This window comes from Condylura cristata, unplaced genomic scaffold (genome assembly GCF_000260355.1).
Source record: "Condylura cristata isolate star-nosed mole 26May11 unplaced genomic scaffold, ConCri1.0 scaffold00001, whole genome shotgun sequence".
Classification (NCBI taxonomy): domain Eukaryota; kingdom Metazoa; phylum Chordata; class Mammalia; order Eulipotyphla; family Talpidae; genus Condylura; species Condylura cristata.
In genome coordinates this window covers 59,691,576-59,710,175 of record NW_004567102.1, presented here as the reverse complement: position 1 = coordinate 59,710,175, position 18,600 = coordinate 59,691,576, and positions in this window count along the sequence as shown.

Sequence of the window (18,600 nt, the reverse complement as noted above, 5' to 3'; positions counted from 1 at the left end):
AGTCCCATCAAGAGGACCATGAAAAATCCCACCACCACACAGTATGCCAAACTTATATACAACTTCATCTCAAAGACCTTGAGTTTTGTGTGCAACATTGACTGCCGAATGACTTTACCTTCCTTCATTTTACCTAAAGAATAATGAAATGGTGGTTGTACCAGATAAGATTATTTCCTGATTGTGACTCAGAATCTAACAAGTCAGTCTTGTGATACTCAGTGTCATTCCTTAACTTAACATCCCCAAGAATAATAATTTTAATCACGTTATCCAACTGTCAGAAAATATCTTAACTTTTACTCAGGCCAATCCAGGGACAATCTCCCCCATAAAATCATCCTTCCACTGACAGTCAATCTCAAGTTCTTGAGAGGGCCTGCTTTCTGCACATACAGGTTTTGAACAACAGCTTTTGAGAAATCCATAGACTGCTTCCTTCTGATCTTCAGTTAATTTTGTAAAAATTGGAAACTTCTATTTCTTTAAAAATAACCAAAATGGTTTAAAAATAAAATAAAATTTGGGCCCTCCCTGGTGGCACGGTGGGTTTAAGCACAGCACTAACAAGCTAAAGTTACTTCAGCATGAGTTTGCCCCCCGCCCCAGAGGTGACCCATATGGCTTGGCAGACCTCTCCTGACCCACTCACTGCTCCCCTCAGCAGTGTGCTTCATCAGTCAGCCTTTTCTGCTCCCCACTCTGTCTGTGGTGAATCCTCTAACTGCCCCTGCACCTCTGGCCTGTACCCCCATTCTGTATGCATAAATAAATAAATCTTCAAAAATAAAATTCTAATCGTAACATTAACAATCTCAATATTTTAAAAACATATCAATGTAGGAATCAGATAAATATCTTCCTATAGATGTTATTACAGCAAATAAATTCAGACAATTTCTACATCAAGATTATAAATTCAAGAGTACCTTAAATCAACAAATAATGTAGTCTTGAAACACTAATGGAAAACTTAAATGAAAAAAAGATTCTTAGTGAATTTGTAAGTATAATCTTTATTCTATTAAAAGTGTTATTTGAAATGAAAAAAATGTCTGATTTTAAATAAAATTTCACGGAACTTTATTAACTGGCTTAAATGAAGTCAGAAAAATAGTAATCAACAACTTGCCATTTGAATCAGAATTGAGCATAGTATAGTTGATCCCTTTGACTTGAGGGATCAATAACTGAAAAAAAGGTTCCAAAAATGTAAATGAATTGGTTATGTTGATGGCATTTCATACACCTTGCAAATTGATGGAGATATTTTTTCCAGTTTACTATGGAGAGTAAATAATTTTAGTCCCAGTGTATGCTAGAACTGAATTATAACTCTAAACTCCACTCATGCTGAACTTTTATTTATTTATTTTTATCTGCTTAAGTTGCCACTAAACTTGTTTCCCAATATGTTGAGCAAGCTGTAGAGAGTAAAAATAAGTTACTGACAAGTGTCAATAAATTTTTCAAATGAAGAGTACCTTTCCACATGCCATAGATCATCATATAAATAAGCTTTTAAAGAATGTGTCACATATTTTATGTAATTCAGAAAAACAACGCAAGTCACAACCAATAATAATGATTGAATTGTCAGTGAGTTGCTTTTTTTGTTTCTGCATATTACAATTATAGAAACTAGGTATACAATACTGAGATAACAGAAATGCCAATGATATTTCATATACATGAGCAAAATGCTTAAATTACTAATCACTATTGTTTGATCACATCAATTCTATCTTATCTAGCTACTTCCTACCTTCCTGCATCCTTCCTAAGTTAAAATTCTAAGATTCTTGTTACATGAAATAAAAAGTATTGTTTTTTTTTCACGATATAATTTGTTCACAAAATACTATTTCATATCTTTTCTTTGGCACTCACACATGCATTCTTGTCAGTGATTAAAGTCTATTGATTTCAACTTTAAGAATCCAATAGACACACTATCAGGTTCTCTTGGAAAAATTCAGGATAATATTTGCAGTCATAAGGAGAGAGGTCTTATTAAAAAGGATGACTTGCTTTTGTAATATCACTTAGAATACTGAAGAATATAGTTTCCTTCTTACATATTTCTTACAGATTTTTTTTTAGTTAAAAGCATAAAAGCAAATTTATGATGATTTGCAGTGCAGCTTTTCCTTCTGATTGAATTCTCAAAGAGATTTTCAAGAATCTGAAGGTTTTCTGAGGATTTTTTTTATCTATTCATGTAGAACCATTTTATTTCTCACTATAATGAATTTTTTCCTTGATTTTAAAAAGGAAAGGCATTCTGCTCTTTCTGTTATAAATCCATTATAGTTTAACATCTCTTGACTACCTAAAATTTTGAGAGTCTCAATGTCTTATTTTCTGAGCCATTTAAATCTTGATATTATAAATTGTTTGTTTTTCAGATAATGGGGAATGTTGTGGTTGAATTAGAAAATCCACTTTTTCCAGTGAAATGACAATCTAAGAAGGAGCACATGAAGGATATTCTTTGTTCACATAAACTTGCTTATTTATCAGGCTATATTCACTAAAAACACAGGCACTAATTAATATCTCTTAAATTGTTAAATATTACTGAGAAAATTAAAATTCATCAGAAAAGCTTGTGGAATCTCCATAGAATAAGGAAAAAATGAGTTATCTAAATTGATAGCCCACCCCCACTAAATTGTGTTCTCTGTCAAACATCTTTATTTACTTTTTTCTTAAGAGATTTATGAATTGCATCTGGTTACCATTTTTCATAATGTGAATACTTAAAATTATAGTACTTACATCCCCAATGAGCATTATGATTATGGGAGTATAGTAACTCTGAAACATCTCTATATCTGATACCTTATCATAAATACGCATTGAGTATGCATTATAAAAAATTACATGGATACAATGATGTTTATATATCATTATGCATTTCAGAGGCATATACTTGAGTTCTGAAAGCATGACACAAAATAATCAAAAACAATGAGGGTTATCTCATGGCAACATAATAAGTGATAAATAACTAATGTTAGAATTTTAATAAAATACTAACCTTCAGTTATGGGAAATTGAAAAATGGATCATGAAAAAGAAGAAATTTATAAAATGATTCTTGAAAGATGTTTGAATTTTAAATATCCTAAACTAGGGCCCTCTCTGGTGGTGCAGTAGGTTAAAGCATAGCACTAGGAAGCTAAAGGCACTTCAGCTTGAGTTTGATCCCTGTAAGCTCAGCCCCAGAGGTGATCCATATGGCGTGGCAGACCTCTCCTGACCCACCCAGTGACTCTCGGCAGTACACTTCATCAATCTGCCTGTTCTGCTCCCCATTGTCTCAGGTGAATCCTCTCATTGCCCCCGCACCTTTGTCCTGTACCTCAGTTGCATATGCATAAAATAAATTTAAATCTTAACAACAAAAATCCTAAACTAGCAGAGAATATTATAGCCAGAAATACCTATAAAAATTTTGGAGATCTGGAATTACTTGTCTAGTATGAGAGGATCTTTTGATTTAAGGTTGCTGAGCAAAAAGAGTAAAATACTCAGTGCACCAATTACTATCTACATTGTAAAGTCATAGATGTACTTTGGTATTTTTAGCAGAGATGACAACCAGTGCCAAGTTAGAGTTAAAATTTTACCTGTGAAGGAAATAGAAAGCATTATGATTTTTTGATCAAGGAGTAAATATATAAAAAAACCAGTATCCGGACAATTAATTCATCCTAACCTATTGACCAATACTAAATTGAAAACATAATAAGGGTGTCAGTTGAGAAAGTGAAAGAGCAAGGATAAAGGAAAATAACACCTGTGAAATTCTGAATAACATAGAAGGGTTAGTAGATAGGAATAAATAATAATAACTAATTTAATAAATATTTATTGAGTCCCTTCAAGGTGACAGGTACTTTCTATATATATATTCTGTGAATAGAATGAAAAAAAGATAATGTTCCATCGAACTAAAATTATTGGTTTCGTAGGGTAATTAATTTTTCAGTTTACTCATCAGTGAAATGGATGTAATGATTATCTTTTTCATTGAGTTAATTCAAAACTACATAAATTGTACCACAAAAGTATTTTAGATAATGCTAGACATAAAGAAGTGTTTGTAGCTATTTTTTTTAATTAAACAGAAAATAAGAGCACAGAGTATAAAAACCTACAGAAAAGAAATTATAAATGGTTGGAACAGACATGTCATGGGTATTTGAAAAAAGGAAAGCCTCACCAAAGAGGTGATAAATCAGTACTGTGGAGTCAGTTCAGTTTAGTATAGCTAAACTAAAGACAAGACAAAATTAAGTTGTTTTTTTTTTTAAGATTTATTCATTTATGCATACAGAACTGGGGTACAGGCCAGAGGTGCAGGGGCAGTGAGAGGACTCACCAGAGACAGAGTGGGGAGCAGAACAGGCAGATTGACAAAGTACACTGCTGAGGGGAACAGTGGGCGGGTCAGGAGAGGTCTGCCACGCCATGGGGGTCACCCCTGGGGCCGTGATTGAACTTGCACTAAAGTGGCAATGGCCAACTTGCAGTGTTGCGTCCTAACCTGTTGCACCACCAGGGAGGGCCCCAAAATTAAGTTTTAATCTTTACCAATAATTAATAAGTTATGCAGTCTCTCTATAGCAAAGTTTTGAACTTTATCAGATAGGAATTAATAACAGTACCTATTTCAACAGGTTGTGTTGAGAATCTAATGGATTTGTATGTGTACACAGTGCCAATATTCACTTTAAAATATGGAAAATGTTGTTGCCAATAACAAGATTTTCAAGAATTCCCAACTTTTTCTAGCCATACTAGTAGGAAAGCACATTCTGACAGATGAACAGCATTTGTAGAGAGTTAAGGAAGGTATAAAGGGTGAGTGGCATTGAGTGCAAATTTTAAGATTGGTGACTGCTGGAAGAGGGCTTGGATGCATGAAGTTTATTTTGGAGAGAGGAAGACTCTGATCATAATAGAGCTTCATGAACACATGCTCAATGTCTTGCTCTGTCCATAAGGCAATGGAGAGGTAATTGTGGGGTGCATAATGAACAGTATGTGATATTGGCAAGCATCAGTTTGCTGGCTCAAAAAGAGTGTTACAAATGGTGAATTCATGCATATGCAAGGAAGGTTTGAGATGAGGTAACTAGGTTATCAGATAACATTTTTAAGGGAGTTGTTGTTAATTTAGTATTTTATGTTTGAGATGAGAATATTTGAATTAAGTTTGGAGATAGATAAAATTGATATCAAGGAAGTAACATGCATGAGTCAAGAGAGGCAGGTATAGTACAGTTTTTAGCTTTAGAGGTCAAGTGAGTGGTAACTTCGACAGTGCACAGGGAATGTAGAAAGATCTACAAGTTAATGGAAATGTAATATGATAGATTCATAAGTAAATCTTTTAAGTGTATGAAATTCTAGGCATCAGGCCTGGTAACAATATAAAAATGGACAATTTTTTATGATTATTCTCATTAATATCAGTAATAAGTTTTGTTTAAGACATTAGCTATATAGCAAATACTTAAAACAATCAGTGGATGATATATTAGATGACAGGTAAAGGCACAGTACTATCAGGGAGAATTGTGGCAGTGGTGATAAAGAAAAATGATGATGCTACGCATTTGCCTTGTTTAAAAAACAAAATTCACAAATTTAGAGGTCTAGTTGAAATTATTAATGGATTCACCTTGATACTGCAAGGGATTGCACAAAATCAAGGGTATCTGTAGACAGAAAGGAGAGTGGGATCGATATATAGCAAAATAAGAGATTATTTCAGATTAACACTTCTTTTCCTCAGGGAAGAGCAAGGGGCTAGAACTGCCAGATCTGGCAGATGGCCTCACTTGGTGTTGATTTGGAAACTCCAGATTGATTTGCTTTAGGGTTAGACTTTTGGGAGAGGTTGAAACTACAGTGAGTTGAGAATTAAATCTGGGTGGGGGCCCAGTATGAATGATTCCATTTGGAGCCATTTGCTTTTTTTCATTTTTACCATCTTTTGTTACTAATATAAAACAAAATTATTTTGGCTACAATTGTGCTTGTCACTTCATGTTATTTAAATTGCATTGTCATTTCATGGGACATTCATGAATTTTTAGGGTCAACTATGTTGTCAGTGAATTGCTGAGAACTTTTTCTTCCTCAGTTGGCATTAAGAATATCAGTTTTATATTGTTGCTTTAATTTCTGGAGCAATTAGACATAGCTATTTAAACATAATAAACAATATATTTGCCAGGTGTCAGCACAAATTGCTTTTGATTTTCATTAGCGTATCCTTCTGTTCATCAACTTTACTTGTCCATTAACTCACAAAATCAATTTCTAATTTTATATTTCTATAGACTATTTGTACTGATTGTAGGCTTGGTGTAACACCCAAACCTTGGAAACAGTTTACAAAGTCATATGGTTTATTGTAGGGATGGATAAGGAGAAGGAAAAGTGGGAGCTTCTGTAATTAGGGTTATATCTCAGATCTGCAGGTTTTCCAAAGGATGGAAAAAGGACTTTTAGAAGTGGCAGGAAGTGGAAAAGAAAGTCAAAGTTAGAATTGAAAAATGTATAATTCTTTTGGTAACTGGCCATTTTTTGGAAGTGTATTTTTTAGAGAAACAAATACACAAACAAAGCCATAGAATGTCATTCTAATGAATTCCCCCCATCTCCAAGTCAACAAAATCTGTTACCTAAGACTACAACCTAACTTGCAATGAACCTAACAGCTTGAGTAAGTACATATGCTGCAAATGATGGAGTACAACATACATAAGATAACAAAAGAACTAAAGAGATATTGTTAACTACACAGCAGCACTAAGGAACCTAAATACCCAACCTATGCCAAAGAACAAATGATCAAAATAAAGTATAAATGATGAAACAACAACTCTAAATGAGGAACTATACCAAAAAGGTCTAAAGACATCCATAAAATACTTCACCCAAAACTGCTGCATAGACATTTTTTTTTTTTTTCTCAACTGCACAGGGAATGTCTTCAAGAATAGACAATATTTGGGGACACAAGTCAATGATCAATAAAGCCTCAAAGACAAAACTGCTATCTAGTACCTTGTGATCACAGTGCCAAATATCTAGAAATCAAATGTAAGACAAAAAATAAAATGGAAAGCTCTGAATACAAGGAGATTTTAAACTTGCTACTTAATAGCAAAGATAAAACAGGCAACCAAATTAGAAATTAGAAATAAATTACCTTGAGATGAATGAAAATGATAATATAAATACCAGAATCTGTGGGATACAGCAAAGGTGGTCTGAAGGAGGGGAGTTAATTGCAATAAAGTAACATATAAAAAGCACAACAAAAAACAAGAAAAAATCCCAAATAAGCAACCTAACATCAGATCTAAAGCAACTTGAGAAAGATGAAAATGTAAAAACTGAAGTTAATATAAAAAAGGAAATAATGAAAATAAGAGTGGAAGTAAATAGAATAAGATCTATAAGATTACACACACACACACACACACACACAAATGCCAAGAAAACCAAAGCTGATTCATGGAGAAGATAAACAAAATAGATAGACTTGCTCTGATAGCAAAAATAAAAATAAAGACAAGACATTAATAAACTGAATCACAAATGAAAGAGAAGTCACTATAAATAGCACAAAAATAAGATTATAAAAGTTTACTATGAACAACTTTCAATAAATTCAAGAACTTGAAGATATAGATAAATTTCTTGAGCAATATAATCTACAAAAACAAGCATATAAATAAAACAGAGGAACTCAAGAGGTCATGAAAAACATGTAAGTTGAAAAAGAAAAAAAAATACATGATAAAGAAAAGCCCAGAACTATATGACTTTGTAAATAATTTTTATTAAACTTTAAAAGAACTAATGATCACCTCACTCAAAATGTTTGAAAAGTATGATAAAAATCCTCCCTAATACATTTCATCATACCAACATTACCCTAATACCAAAGCAGATAAGCTAACACACACACACACACACAAATATATATAGACCAATCTCCTTTGATGCAAAAATTTAACTAAAATATCACTTATTAACCTAGTGTTGTGTATCATGTAGCCTGAAAACTTACTGATTAACTGAAGTGCTTACTTTTATCCAGATGCTGAAGTAACAGCTATATTTTGCTAGTATGTCAGAAAGTTAATATTTATGGGTTGGTACATCATTTTGAAAATATTCTTTCTCACTATTTGCTCATTTCTTTTGATATCACATTAGTATACAAACATAATGAATTTTAAAACAAAAATCTGTTGCTAACATACTAAATCTAGCTGCACAAAATATCTGATTCTTTTAGTATTGCTAGAAAATACTTAGTGGTGTGTTTTCCTTTAGTGTAATAATGCAATGTTTTTTGCCCTTCAAATTGAGCTATTTGTACCTTTCTAGGCTTTATTCCAGAATTACCATTTTGAGGAAATGTATCTTAGTCTTTGAATTTTGAATATGTGTTCCCTCTATTTGCTATCTTTTTTTTTTTGATGAAAAAGATTAGGCTCTTCTGAAATTGAAAAAGGAAAAGTTACAATAAGCTTTTCTAAACAGACTCACTGACACAATTTTTGACAAAGGTATTTCTCTTTCAGAGTCTTTAACTCACTCTTAAAAATTATTATTATTATTTTTTGTTATTTAAAGTAAGAAAAAAATGGTTGAGTTAGAAAGTTTGGATATCAATAATTCTGGCTTCAGTTCTTGGTCTCTAATACCTATTGGCTACATCACTTTGAAAACTTCAAATTTGTTGACTATTTGTTTCTTTATTTGTAAAGTGGGAGTTGTTGAGGTCTTTTATGAAAAGCATTTAGCAGTATGGCTTGATTTTCAAAAAATGTTAACTCCTGTTGAAAAAAAAGATAACTAGCACATATGAGAAAATAGATTGATTTGATCTGCAAATTCTTCATCCATCTCTACCATCTTTTAATGATGAAATGGAGAAATGAGAGCTGGTCAACCAAATTTAAGATTAAGTTGAATGACAGAGGGGTGTTTTCTATGTATCTACCACAAGTGTATGACTTGTAACACAGCTCTGGATCGATGACTGTGTTACCATTAAATATCGGTTGTCACAATGAGTTCATTAGAGAATTCCCCTGGGAGAGCCTGAAGCTGCTACACCTTTAGCAGGTCACAAGTAGCTCCCTCCTGAGGAAGCTTTTGGCTGAGAAAGAGGAAATACTGTCACTCCTCTGAATGGAAATGACACCCAGTAAATTACTTACACTGAGACTGCCAGACCAGCATAATCTAGTGCAGTGATGTGTCATCATCACTCCAGGAAAATTAACCACAGCTCCACACTTCTGTGACCAAGAGCAGGCTATTCACTCTCCAGAGAATATTTTGGAAAACATAATTGCCTTTCTACTGTTGCAACCATTTATTTTTCCAAGAAGGTAAAGTAGAAGAAAACTTCTGGGAAATATAGTGAACATTTAAAATAGAGCATTAGTAACCGTTTCCTTTTAATTTTATTACTTTGTTACATGTTTTCCTTCCCCAACCTACCCTGCCAGTATCTATTTTCTCCCTTTTTACATTGATGGATAAAACAATAAATTCAGAAAATTCGAATTAACACATATGAACCGAAAATTACTTAATATTGGTGTTAGCTTTTTGTTAAATTTGGTAAGTAAAATATGTCAGAAGGACAAAGACAAACACTGGCTGATTTCACTCATTTGTGGCATATTAAGAACCAAAAGAAAGGAATCAATGAAACTCAAGCAAAACAAACTTTAGAATTCTGACTGAAGAATTGAAGCTACTAGAATGGGAGGGTGGGAGTTGGTAGTAAATTGAACCCAGTGGACTATGATGGGCATTATAGATGGTTTGTCAGTAGGCATGCTGTGGCAATTACACATCTGAAGTGGTATGAGCCTGTAGCCTTATCATATACAGTATATTAAACCAATATTATATCAATAAAAATACAATATTTAAAAATGAAATAAAAATAAATACAATGCAGAGAGAAATCTTTTAATATAACCAAGCAGTTATATCCCATTACATATATGCTCTGCAGATAAACTCTAAGATAAGAAAGATAAGAAAATTTGCCAGCATCATTTATCAAATCTAACTTATCCCAAACTGACCATTAATTGGAACCATAGTCTGTGTTAACCAAGTAACTTGATCCAAAAGAAAAATAAACTTCTCATATTTTATATTTAGGTAATTTTGGAATTTAGAGCTAGACTCTCTCAAAAGGTAGGCTTCTTCCTGCTCATAGAAACTGAGAAATTGAGTCACTATCTTACCTCATGATTTCATTTCAAGATCATTATGAAAAAAGGGAACTAACAAACTAAAACAAAACAAACCCTATTAGTAAGATTGTAGTATCAAGGCTATGAAAGGGAGAGGAAGGATGTAGGTAAGACTATGGATGGAGAAGGCCCAGTGGCGATGTTAAAGGACTCTGGTGCTTTGATGGTGGTGTGGTGTCATGACATACATCTTGAGGACATGGGGAGCTGTCTCCCTAAGTCACTTACATATCTTAAACCAATGTTACCTCATTAAAAAGTTAATTAATAAAATAATAAAAATCATTATGAAGTCCTTAGCAAAGATAATACTTAGTCCAAAATTTGTGATGAAGATTATTAAAACTTTAAAACAAGTTTACAACCATCAGGGAAATGAAATCAAAAGAACAACAGGAAACCATCTCATACCTATTAGGATGGCTGTTATCAAAAAATCAAAGAGCTAATAAGAAGGGAACCCTGATGAATTATTGGTGGGAGTATATATTAGTATAGCCAATTTGTAAAAATAAATTGTTTATTTGAGGTAACATTGGTTATTGTTACTATATGTGATTCAGAATAGGTTCACATCTCTTGAGATGTGTATGAACACACCACACCCACCCCAGACCACCCATATTACTTTATCATATACCATTGGGCTCCCTCCCATCTGTGTCCCAACCTGCCTTTTGGTGGCCTCAATTCTGCAGTCATTTCTAGCCTTTATTTTGGTTTAGTTCTGTCAGTGTCATCCTTTGTGTTTCTCATTGTTCCACACATGAGTGAAATTATACAGTATTTGTCTTTCTTATTCTAGCTTAATTCACTTAGCACAGTCCCCTCCAGTTCCATTCATGTTGTTGCAAATGGCAGGAGTTCATCTTTTTTTTAATAGCTGAATAGCATTCCATCATGTATCTATGCCTTATCTTCTTAATCCAGTCATCTGTTGCCAGGCACTTAGGTTGTTGAAAAATTTTATGACTGTTATTCAAAAAGCTAAAAATAGAAATAGCTTATGTTCAAGCAATCCCACTTCTGGGCCTGTGTTCAAAGGAAATGGAATGAGAATCTGGAAAAAATATTTGTGATCCTATTTCCATTGTAGCATTGCTTATAATAGTCAAGAAATAGAAAAAAACTAAATGTTTTTCATCAATTGATGAAAGGATAAAGAAAATATGGCATAAACATATAATGAATATTGAGCCTTACAAAGAAGGAACCTGCCATTTGGAATAACAGAGATTGACCTAGAGTATATATAGTTATGCTAATCAAATAAGCCAAACACATACACACACACACCCTATGAGCTTGCCAACACATGGAATCTAAAAATGTTGAGTTTACATATATACAGAATGAAATGGTGATTATCAGAGATTTTAAAAAGGGGGAAACAGGGAGGTAATTAATTCCTTACTTGTGCAAATAATTAAGTTCTGAAGCTGTACCATATATCATAGTGACCACTGCTACCAATATGATATTGTATAAAGTTTTCTAAGGGGGTAGGTCTTAAATACTCAAACACATTAGTGATAGTGATAGTGATGACAATAGTAATGAAGAGGTAGAAGAAACTCTGGGAAGTGATGTATATGTGTATGGCCTAATGATGGTGATGGTTACACAAATTTACATTTATTACCACTGCATTAAGCCATCTATATTAAATATATACAGATTTTCATACAATAATCTTAACCTCAATAAAGTAGTTTAAAATTTTAAGATTTACATGATTTCTTAGAGACAGAAAAACAATTTACAATTACTTTTAAAAAGTTAATATTATAAGAAAAAGTAATGGGGAGGGAGATTATTCTCTTATTTCAAAATAAAGAAGTAAGTTTCCTATATTTGATTTCTATTTACCCCTACAGTCTCTTACCTGTGTTATTTACTATAAAATGGAGATATTACAACTTTTAATTATTCCTATTGCTGCTTCTAACTTTCTTTATACAAGTTTCAGCTGTCTAAATATTCAGCAGGTTCACAGAAAAGCCAGTTATCATAATTACTGTAAAACAACAGAATTTTTAAAAATCAGTACATATTTATTTTGCCTTGGAGGAATATCTTTTGAATTTATCTATCAATAGTTAAATCAAACTCTTAACTAATGAAGCAAAAATATTTTTCTTTGTCATACATCAATTTTGTAAATTATTGTAATATCTTTATTACTTGCACTTTGAAATAATCAGTGATATAAATATTATTTGATAGTTCTTTATTAGCCTTTATCCAATCCAAGCTTAAGGAATATCTTAATTCTAAATACAGCCTAAAATTTTAATTAAGAGACTCCCCTGCAAAAACTTGGTATATATTTCCTAAGTTTCCATCAATCATGTATGATCCCATTTATATAAAAACTTAATTCATTAGTAATAATTCTATGCTCCCCAATAATTTTTCCCCATTATTAAATACAAACATACACTTTCAGTGTTTATATATTTCTAATTGTTTAAGTATCAAGGACAAACCTACTCCATTTTTTTTTTTGCATCTAATATGAATTAGTATTATATGCTAGTATATACTTGGCCAATTCTCCATAAATAATAGATTCACTGGGGTTATAGAGAACATATATTTGATCAAATGATATTAGATCTTTTCTTAAAAGTAATTTCTATCTGTAAATGTCTGTTTGTTAGATTTTTTTTAGATCTTTTCTTAAAAGTAATTTCTATCTGTAAATGTCTGTTTGTTAGATTTTTTTTCTATGTTCTCCGTTGCTAATCATACCAGTTAGCAAAATATTGTGTGTGTGTGTGTGTGTGTGTGTGTGTGTGTGTGTGTGTGTGTGTGTGTGAATATAAGGTATTCACTTGGGGGCATATCAGTTATTTTTGTTATTACTGACAAATAATGAAGATGGATTTTTTATAGTTATGAAATGTGACAAGAGTCATGAATATTTCTTGATGCGGTACTCTGGCTCCTGATGTGTTGACTCCCTCAAAGGAACAAAGTCTGCTGTTTTTCAGAATTCCTTAAGGGAATCAGTGCCCCTCTCCACACATGGGATTGTGGACTAAAAGCATATGCTTTGGCATGTTTCTACAGAGCTCTGTGGAGCAAGGAGAGGTAGACTTTGTATGAGTAATATTAATAGTAGCTGACAAGGAATGGATAACTGAAAGTCATAGGTGCTTCTTGAGAGCCTCTTTGGAGGTTCTAGTGGGGGAGCGCAGCTACTCATATACCCTCCACCAAAGACCAGTCTGTCTATTCGGGAAGGCCGTCCTCTTGACCAAGCGCGCATTGGGAGGGACGCACATGGAGCGGTGAGGGACAAGGGGATACCCGCCTAGCCAGCCAGATCAGCCGAATCAACCCTGGCGATCAATGGGGTGACAGGTGTGGCACCCAGATCGCCCTCACATCCCATAGGTGCTTCGTATTGGTGATCTAAAGAGGATGGACTGGCTTTCTTCCCTGAGATAAGAAAAATGTAAGTTTTGTGACACTTTGGTTTCCTTGAATTCTTCCGTTTAGCAGCTTATTTATTTGAATTTTTCCAGCTGATTATTGCAGTCTGTTCTCTATCCTATTGGATATCCTTTGTGCTCCCCAGGAGAGCATACTCTTTTATCAAATCCTCAGCCATAGTCTAACCAGGTTTCTTTATCATGTCTCCTCCCCTAGCTACATGGTGTGTGGGTGATAAAGTACTCTTGGAAATGGAATTGGACTAACACTTGAAATGGACCCAGGGTTAGGCCACAAGGCACAAAGCCCGTGTTCTTAAACAGAATAAGTGATTCATTGCAAGCTAACAAAGTTTTGTTCCATTATTACTTTTTATGGGGAAATCCACTTGGCAGGAACTACTGATTAAACAAGCATTACCTCACCCTTCACCAAAATCAGTTTGATACACGGACATATAAAGACATACAGGGGAAGACAGGAAACATCAAAGGAAAGAGGAGGATTCTGTGAAAGGCAAAGACCTTTAATTCTCATAGGTCCTCTTCCATCTTTTAGCTGTACAAGTTATTTTTAATATTTTTCTTAAAATTTTATTTATCTCATGAATACCAGTACTTTACTTGTTTGGGATGAACAATGAGAGCTCTAGGAAATACATTAAATTATCCAAAGCAAATGAACACCCTTAGGTCACTGAAATATTTAATTTTCACATATCCCTGCCCAAGTGACAGTTAACTCTTAAGCAAAGGACACAGGAAATCTTGGTTTCTTATGTTTTCAAACCACATGCTGATCTTGGAAATATTTTAGATCCCATACTATCCATGCATATTTCAGAGGTAAAATAATTTGAATTTGAACAGCTTAAATTTGGAATGGATGGTTCATCTGGCTAATATTCCAAACCAATAGTAAGCTGGATGGGAAATATTTGTAATTGATCATCTCTATCTCTCATTTTAATGTTTTATTTATTTTTGTATAGAAGGACTGGTGTGTAGTCCAGAGGTGTGGGGGGGCTGGGGTAAAAGGATTTTCCAGAGTCAGATTGGGAAGCAGAACAGGCATCTCTACTGAAATACACTGGTGAGGGGCACAACAAATGAGACAGGAGAGGTCTGCTGCACCTTTGTGCGGTCTGGAACCCAAGCCTTAATGGTGACTTCTCAGAGACTTACCCTTAGGCTACCGGGAAGACCCTGATTGTCTCTTATTTGACTCTTTTGTCAACATAGACCTTCAGGTGTTCCACTAAATTTAGGAATTACCAGATATCTAAGATGACTGACACTGACATCATTTCTGTTGCCTGAGTAGAGGCAATCCATTTCTGATCAAGAGATTGAGCAGGACAGTCCTCTTATCCTTATAAGTATGGTATATTCTTCCTTTAACCTATCTCTAAATATTGAATACTGTTCCTCCTGTGAAGTTTTCAGTTGTATGTAAATGGAATCAAATTGTAAGTATTATGCTAATCCATACACAACCATTTAGCACCCATGGGCTGGCATATGGCTCTTTTAACACTATTCTACAACCATATTATTAAAGCTTCTAGTGGTGTGTTTGTAATAGGAAACAGGCTCAGTTCTCAACTGTATTGTTTTGTTTCTTTCTTGTCACAATAGCTAAGCCACTAAGCTTTGCTGCATTTTGCCCATCCCAAGATTTTTTTTAAAGATTTATTTATTTATGCATACAGAACTGGGGTACAGAGCAGAGGTGCAGGGGCAGTGAGAGGATTCAGCAGAGACAGAGGTGGGAACAGAAGAGGCACTGCTAAAGGGAGTGGTGGGTGAGACAGGAGAAGTTTATCATGCCATATGGGTCACCTCTCTGCCAGGGGATCAAACTTTTCAGCAGTGGCTGCAGCTTGCTTCATAGTGTTTTGCTTTAGCCCTTTGCATTACTAGGGAGGGACCCCGGCCCTATATTAGATCTGATTGTCACATTCACTACCAGTAGTAACTGGTGCGGTCTTATGGTTTACCTTAATGGTAGTCTCTTAAGGCAGCAGTTATTTCTTTACTGCCTTCAAAAACACTGTATACATACATACATATGTGTATATACACATATGTATGTATGTATGTATGTATACATATACACACACATGTGCATCTATATACATATATATAGTTTTTTTCTGAGTTGCTTATGGTGCCTTCTATTATGCCATCTTGGTCAATAACTATAGATATTTTTATTGGTAGATATTACAACCCTTGTAATATTTAAGACTTTTCTTTAAAATAAAGGGGATCATATTCTCTTAATGAATAAATTTATTGAAATTAACTTAGGGAAATTCACAAAGTTCTTTCACGAGATTCAGAATGTACTATTTAGCTGTTACTTGGATTATAACTTAACCTTGTATCATTGTATCTGCTTACATATTTGTAAAATCTAGCTTAATAAAGTCATATTTATGCTATTTTACTTAGAGCTTCTGAAAATTATTTTAAATTTTAAATATTTCCTTTTACTCAAACTAAATCAAAAGGACTATAAATACATTACTGAACTACTCTCAGTAGCTAAAAGTCTCCTATAATTAATGTAATTTAGATGAAAGAAATATTCATTAACTTTTATAAGGGAAGCCTTAATAAAAGAGTACCTGAAAATGGGCATAAGTAACATCCATTCCTAAAATAAGTCATGGACTCCTGTGGGCCCATTGATTTCCTATACCATATTTTTGTTTAATAAGAAATGTAGTCATGGATAAAGCAACACTGAAGAGTAAACTTAAAGCATAGTTCAGAGGAAGACGAATCACTCCTGCTGCTATAAAAGTACCTCTTAACATGATTTTGCTTAATTCTGACTCTTAAGCTTAAGCAAAAATTCCAGTAAAATACGTGATTGCATTTTAATTATGACCTACTTTCAAACAGAGTCGATTGGCAGAACTCCATGCACTTAATAAGTAGCTGTATCTCTTGAAATGCATTTGGACTAGCCATGGTTATTACACACATATTCAGTGAATACTTCAAATTAAAACAGCTAGCTCTATGGATTGGTTAAGTAAAGATCAATTTACATTTTTCACGACTTTCCTCTTACAATCTTTCACTGTAGAAACAAAATGACTGAATTTCTCACTATGAATAGAATAAGTTTTGGTATTGATACCCAAGCTATTTCAAGGGTTTGCCCTTTCTCTCCTAGTCTTCCACTCATTTACAAACTGGTGGCTAACAATGTCATCTTACATTTTAATTTGCTTGCTTATATTAAAGTGGGGATCAAGGGAGCAAATCTTACACCTGCTTACTTGATAGCAGTTCTGCCAGGGAGCAATTAATATTGGAAGAGGTATAACTAAAAGAATATGGTTATTTTTACTATTTTTGAATGTCACTGACCCATATAATTTCTCTCCTACTTAAGATCTGATTTTCTTATAATCAAGAAAATTGGTTGATGCATGAATAAGCCAAGATTATGAAGAGAAGTAAGATGATATATGTTAAGTAAAACTACTTAATGTGAAATCCATATCAACTATTCGCTAATTTCAGTCAACTGAACTTTTAAGCTTAGGAATATACAAAAATTGTCAATTATACAACTTTGATGACAAATACTAGGAAAATATTTGGCATGCTATAATTAAGAATTTGTCAAAAATAACATTTAACTTGATCTAAAGAAAAATATGTGATGTTTCTCTAAGCAGATTTTTCTTTTTTCAAGAGTAAGCTAAAGTTGGTACTGAATTTTAAAACTAATAAACAGACCTTAAAAGAGACATACGTTGAATTACCTCATCATAGTTCACTATTGAAAATTGTTTTAGCTTAACCTGAAACAATGTTATGCAAAATACAGTCTGTAATATACTAGCTGTTTATGATTCAATAAAGAAAGAGCTTCATGGTTAAGGAGGCTTCAGAAATGCTAGTTTAAATGTGTTTCTTTACAATATGGTCCTATATATTCTTATAATTCCAGCAAATGTCCAAGGAGAGTAATATAATATGCATTTTCCCCAAACTGATTTTGCCATAGAATTCATTTTGTGGCATATCCTGTTTTTAGAATAGATTACATGTACTATTAGCTTGAAAAAAATTCAAAACCAGTTGGAAGATTGACTTTTTCAGCTTAAGAGGAAAATATTTACTTGAAAGGACAAATTGGAGTAATTTATACATATTACCTCAGAAGGCCTGATTAAAAGTTTTGTTAACTATATTAATTTCTGAGGTATATTATATGTCTGAAAAAAACTGTTTTTACCTTAAACAGTGTAGTATCTTTTTTCATGAACATATTTTTGTCAACTTTACCAGCAGAGTATTAAATTAGCATGTTTGATAAAAAAATGTAGCTTATATAAAATTGAAAATCTTTTTCCTATTTCTGCCAAGTGTCCCCATATTGTAGGTCCTGTGAGAGTCATTTCCTTGTTGAGGTTGTCTGAGAGTAGATGAGAAGCTTCTCATTCTTGACACAGCAAGAAATTGCATTTTCTAGTGTTTTTGATGAAATCTGAGCTCTTTCCTTCCTTGCAGAAATCTGAAAGTTACTCTGTAATTATTAACAGTCAGAGCTCTGTTGAGTTATCTTTCCTTCTAGAAAAGCAGGGATTAAATGCAAATTTCTTTCACATTTCAGGAAAGAAAAATTTATTTTCTCTGTATTGTCAACTTTGAATTTTTCTATTCTTTATAGACCCTCTCTAACTTAATCTTCCAGTCTTGCCCTTATAAGCTGTAGTTATTGCCCTTATTTATGAAAATTTCTCCAGACACAATATATGCTCATATAAGAGGATTTGGGAGCATGTAGGTGAGAGAGCCAACTCGCATGT